Source organism: Salmo salar, chromosome 13 (assembly GCF_965601325.2).
Source record: "Salmo salar chromosome 13, fSalSal1, whole genome shotgun sequence".
Classification (NCBI taxonomy): domain Eukaryota; kingdom Metazoa; phylum Chordata; class Actinopteri; order Salmoniformes; family Salmonidae; genus Salmo; species Salmo salar.
The window spans coordinates 108,771,501-108,777,500 of NC_138303.1; the positions used below are offsets into that span (position 1 = coordinate 108,771,501).

General features: G+C 43.8%; 1 protein-coding gene across 1 annotated transcript in view; it reads left to right on the forward strand.

The window, feature by feature from the left end:
* LOC106568528 (phospholipid-transporting ATPase IC-like) overlaps nt 1-6,000 on the forward strand; it is a 60,391-nt gene that overhangs the window by 17,504 nt on the left and 36,887 nt on the right.

Below are 6,000 nucleotides of genomic sequence, written 5' to 3' on the forward strand. Positions count from 1 at the left end.
CCCTAGTGAACACCAGCCTCATGAACCCTAGTGAACACCAGCCGCATGAACCCTAGTGAACACCAGCCGCATGAACCCTAGTGAACACCAGCCTCATTAACACCAGCCTCATGAACCCTAATGAACACCAGCCTCATGAACACCAGCCTCATGAACCCTAATGAACACCAGCTTCGGACTGAGTAAAGCAAAATATTGACTAATGAAACAAGTGTGTATTTTTTTTAGGAGTAATGACGGTTGCTGGCAGGAGCGTGACAATAAAGGGAAAACACTGAGGTCGGTAGAAACCGATGGCTGTAAATTGCTTAGGAGGAGAACAGTGTCGTCCTTTAAACAAGCCCATATTTGAGTACGGTAGCAGATAAAAGGCCAGTGCTTTGTTGAGGTTTTATCAGGTTTGGATTGCCTCATACCCTCCTGTGTATACTAGTACGCACTTTCCAGTGTTGTCATTGTTGACGCAGTAGTAGATCCAATGCATCATGGACAATAAGGAAGTAGGTTATTTATTTTTTATTTTTATTTTTTTCTCGTTGTCCCTACTTCCTCCTTACTGTGCTGATGTTTCTGTCAGACTGGCCTGAACACTGTGTATTATTACGGCGCCATAAAATACATAGACTCTGGGCTGAAAATATCAGAGGTATTTACCAGTGACTGACAGGAAAGGACTCCTGGTTAGTCTGTAGTTGTCTCTCTTTCCCATCTGTGGCGATAGAACTTCTTCTCTTTTGTGTTCATTTACTTATTAGTCACCATTAGAATAATCTCATGTTACCATGAGTGTCGATCATCAGAGAGTTAGCCTGAAATCAAGGCTACCATTATGAAAATGAGGTGACACCAATCTCATTCAGTTGTCTAAACAAACAAAAACAAAAAATGGATAAATAATTAAATTGTCTAACTGGTGACAGAAGTAGTTTGTTGTGTTTGGGGTCACCCCCCCCCACGGTGGGAAACAGACTCTACAGTGGAGTTGACCTGTATTCGAGGAGGAGTGTCAGTGTTAACAGTTTGCCGAGTCCCAGATCGAGTCCCTGTCTTTTCCAACTTCTATGGGGCATTGTCACGTCACAAACCGATCTGTGTTCAGGCTAGTTAGAATGTTAACTGCAGGCACGTTGGTGGCACAAAGTACAGATGTCAAACTATGACTAAGTCTTCTCTGACATCTAAAAATAGCTCAGCTTTTGTTCGCAGCTATTCATTTGTTTTTCCCGTGATCTGTGGTTGTGCTCTACCTGCCGTAAGGTATTGTGATAATGACACTGGAAATTCCTTGTACACGGTAGACACTCGCCTAAAAACCAAGCCTCTCTGTTTCTTCTGTTAATAATTCCTTAAAGGAACGGACAGAGCAAGTGTAGGGTGTTCTGTGTGTAACTAAATGTGCTGCTTTCCCTGGTTAAATAAAGAGCAGAGAGTCTGAGCTGAAGCCACTACCTTTTAAGCACCAATCCTAAACCACACTCTTATCCATAATGGTACTTCACCTAGCTGCCGTTTTCCTTTAAGACTACTCTATTTATAAAGTCACTGACCTTTACACTGGTTTCAAATCAAATCACATTTTATTTATCACATGCGGCGAATACAACAGGTGTAGACTTTACAGTGAAATGCTGACTTACGAGCCCTTGACCAACAATGCAGTTTTAAGAAAATACAGAAAAAAAGTTCGAAATAAAAGTAACAAATAATTAAAGAGCAGCAGTAAAATAACAATTGCGAGGCTATATACAGGGGGGGTACCGGTACAGGATCAATGTGCAGGGGCACCAGTTAGTCGAGGTAATATGTCAAATCAAATCAAACTTTATTTGCCACATGCGCCGAATACAAAAAGTATAGACTTTACTGTGAAATGCTGACTCACAAGCCCTTAACCAACAATGCAGTTCAAGAAGAAGAAAATATTTAACAAGTAGGCTAAAATAAAAAGTAATAATAAAAAGTAACAAAATAAGAATAACAACGTGGCTATATACAGGGGCTACCGGTACCGAGTCAGTGTGCAGGAGTACAGGCTAGTTGAGGTAATCTGTACATGTAGGTGGGGGGCGAAGTGACTATGCATAGGTAACAAACAAACAGCGAGTAGCAGCAGTGTACAAGGGGGGGGGGGTGTCAATGTAAATTGTCTGGTGGTGATTTTTATGAACTGTAGAGCAGTCTAATGGCTTGGGGGTAGAAGCTGTTGAGGAGCCTTTTGGTCCTAGACTCGGCGCTCCGGTACCTCTTGCCGTGCGGTAGCAGAGAAAACAGTCTAACTTGGGTAACTGGAGTCTCTGACAATTTTATGGGCTTTCCTCTGACACCGCCTGGTATATAGGTCCTGGATGGCAGGAAGCTTGGCCGTTCGCACTACCCTTTGCAGCTCCTTACAGTCAAATGACGAGCAGTTGCCATACCAGGCGGTGATACAACCGGTCAGGATGCTCTCGATGGTGCAGCTGTAGAACCTTTTGAGGATCTGTGGACCCACGCCAAATCTTTTCAGTCTGCTGAGGGGGAATAGGTTTTGTCGTGGCCTCTTCATGACTGTCTTAGTATGTTTGGACTATGATAGTTCGTTAGTGATGTGGACACCATGGAACTTAACTCTCGACCCGCTCCACTACAGTCCCGTCGATGTTAATGGCGGCTTGTTCAGCCCTCCTTTTCCTGTAGTCCACGATTAGCTCCTTTGTCTTGCTCACATTGAGGGAGAGGTTGTTGTCCTGGCACCACACAGCCAGGTCTCTGACCTCCCTATAGGCCGTCTCATCGTTTTCGGTGATGAGGCCTACCACTGTTGTGTCAAACTTAATGATGGTATTGGAGTCGTGTGGCAACGCAGTCGTGGGTGAACAGGGACTACAGGAGGGGACTGATTACACACCCCTAAGGAGCCCCAGTGTTGAGGATCAGCGTGGCGAATGTTGCTACCTACCCTTACCACCTGGGGGCAGCCCGTCAGGATGTCCAGGATCCAGTTGCAGAGGGAGGTGTTTAGTCCCAGGGTCCTTAGCTTAGTGATGAGTTTTGTGGGCAATATGGTGTTGAACGCTGAGCTGTAGTCAATGAACATCATTCTCACATGGGTGTTCCTTTTGTCCAGGTGAGAAAGGGCAGTGTGGAGTGCGATTGAGATTGCGTAATCTGTGGATCTGTTGGGGCGGTATGCGAATTGGAGTGGGTCTAGGGTGTCCGGGAGGATGCTGTTAATGTGAGCCATGACCAGTCTTTCAAAGCACTTCATGGCTACCAACGTGAGTGCTACGGGGCGGTAATCATTTGGGCAGGTTACTGTCACTTCCTTGGGCATAGGGACTATGGTGGTCTGCTTGAAACATGTAGATATTATAGACTGGGTCAGGGAGAGGTTGAAAATGTCAGTGAAGACACTTGACAGTTGGTCTGCGCATGCTTTGAGTACACATCCTGGTAATCCGTCTGGCCCCACGGCTTTGTGAATGTTGACCTGTTTAAAGGTCTTGCTCACATCGGCTACCAAGAGTGTTATCACACAGTCATCCAGAACAGCTGGTGCTCTCATGCATGCCTAGTGCTCTCGTGCATGCCTATGTACATGTAGGTTGAGTTATTAAAGTGACTATGAATGGATAATAACAGAGAGTAGTATCAGTGTAGAAGAGAGGGGGGGGTCAATGCAAATAGTCTGGGTAGCCATGTCCTACTCTCGTCCTTTAGGTGTCCTAGACGTATTCTGCAACCCAAATGGCACTCTATTCCCCTGTATACCTGCACTATTTTTGAGTCCTGGTCCAAAGTAGACCACTTTATAGGACATACAGTTGAAGTCGGAAGTTTAAATACACTTAGGTTGGAGTCATTAAAACTTGTTTTTCAACCACTCCACAAATTTCTTGTTAACAAACTATAGTTTTGGCAAGTCAGTTAGGACATCTACTTTGTCCAAGACACAAGTAATTTTTCCAACAATTGTTTACAGACAGATTATTTCACTTATAATTCACTGTATCACAATTCCAGTGGGTCAGAAGTTTACATACACTAAGTTGACTGTGCCTTTAGACAGGTTGGAAAATTCCAGAAAATGACGTCATGGCTTTAGAAGCTTCTGATAGGCTAATTAACATCATTTGAGTCAATTGGAGGTGTACCCGTGGATGTATTTCCAGGCCTACCTTCAAACTCAGTGCCTCTTTGCTTGACACCATGGGAAAATCAAAAATAAATCTGCCCCCAAAAAATGTAGACCTCCACAAGTCTGGAGCGTAGCCTAGTGGTTAGAGCATTGGACTAGTAACCGAAAGGTTGCTAGATTGAATCCCCGAGCTGACAAGGTACAAATCTGTCATTCTGCCCCTGAACAAGGCAGTTAACCCATTGTTCCTAGGCCGTCATTAAAAATAAGAATTTGTTCTTAACTGACTTGCCTAGTTAAATAAAGGTAAAATGAAAGTCTGGTTCATCCTTGGGAGCAATTTCCAAACGCCTGAAGGTACCACGTTCATCTGTACAAACAATAGTACGCAAGTATAAACACCATGGGACCGTCATACTGCTCAGGAAGGAGACGTGCTCTGTCTCCTAGAGACGAACATACTTTGGTGCGAAAAGTGCAAATCAATCCAAGAACAACTGCAAAGGACCTTGTGAAGATGCTGGACGAAAAAGATACAAAAGTATCTGTATCCACAGTAAAATGAGTCCTATATCGACATAACCTGAAAGGCCGCTCAGCAAGGAAGAAGCCACTGCTCCAAAACCGCCATAAAAAAGCCAGACTACGGTTTGCAACTGCGCATGGGGACAAAGATTGTACTTTTTGGAGAAATGTCCTCTGGTCTGATGAAACAAAAATAGAACTGTTTGGCCATAATGATCATTGTTATGTTTGGAGTTAAAAGGGGGAGGCTTGCAAACCGAAGAACACAATCCCAACCGTGAAGCACGGGGGTGGCAGCATCATGTTGTTGGGGTGCTTTGCTGCAGGAGGGACTGGTGCATTTCACAAAATAGATGGCGTCATGAGGGTGGAAAATTATGTGGATATATTGAAGCAACATCTCAAGTCATCAGTCAGGAAGTTAAAGCTTGGTCGCAAATGGGTCTTCCAAATGGACAATGACCCCAAGCATACTTCTGAAGTTGTGGCAAAATGGCTTAAGGACAACAAAGTCAAGGTATTGGAGTGGCTGTCACAAAGCCCTGACCTCAATCCCATAGAAAATTTGTGGGCAGAACTGAAAAAGTGTGTGCAAGCAAGGAGGCCTACAAACCTGACTCACTTACACCAGCACTGTCAGAAGGAATGGGCCAAAATTCACCCAACTTATTGTGGGAAGCTTGTGGAAGGCTACCCAAAACATTTGACCCAGGTTAAGCAATTTAAAGGCAATGCTACCAAATACTAATTGAGTGTATGTAAACTTCTGACCCACTGGGAATGTGATGAAAGAAAGAAATAAAATCTGACATAAATCATTCTCTCTACTATCATTCTGACATTTCACATTCTTAAAATAAAGTGGTGATTGTAACTGACCTAAAACAGGGAATTTTTACTAGGATTAAATGTCAGGAATTGTGAAAAACTGAGTTGAAATGTATTTGGCTAAGGTGTATGTGAACTTCCGACTTCTACAGTAGGTTGTCATTTGGGACTAGGGTGTGAAACCGAGTTTTTTTCCCTGTCTTATCATTTGCCCCCCCCCTCCTTCTCAGGATTGTGGCTTGTTTGTTTGTTTATGCAAATTAGCACAAAAAGTTCCACTTAGTGTGACAGAGGGGGAGAGAGCTGTTCCACAGCGGACCCAAATGAGAGAATACCACACACATGGAAAATGTGTTCTAGCCACTGCTAGGGGAATTCACTCAACTAGGAACCAAAGGACCTTCTGATGAAGTCGTACTTCCCTAAAGTCTCCCTACTGTTAATGGCCATAATAGTCTAAACCAGTCTGTATCCGTAAAGCCCAGTTGTACCTTCCCAGAAACCTTTGTAAAAGCAGTGTTTTGTAGTTC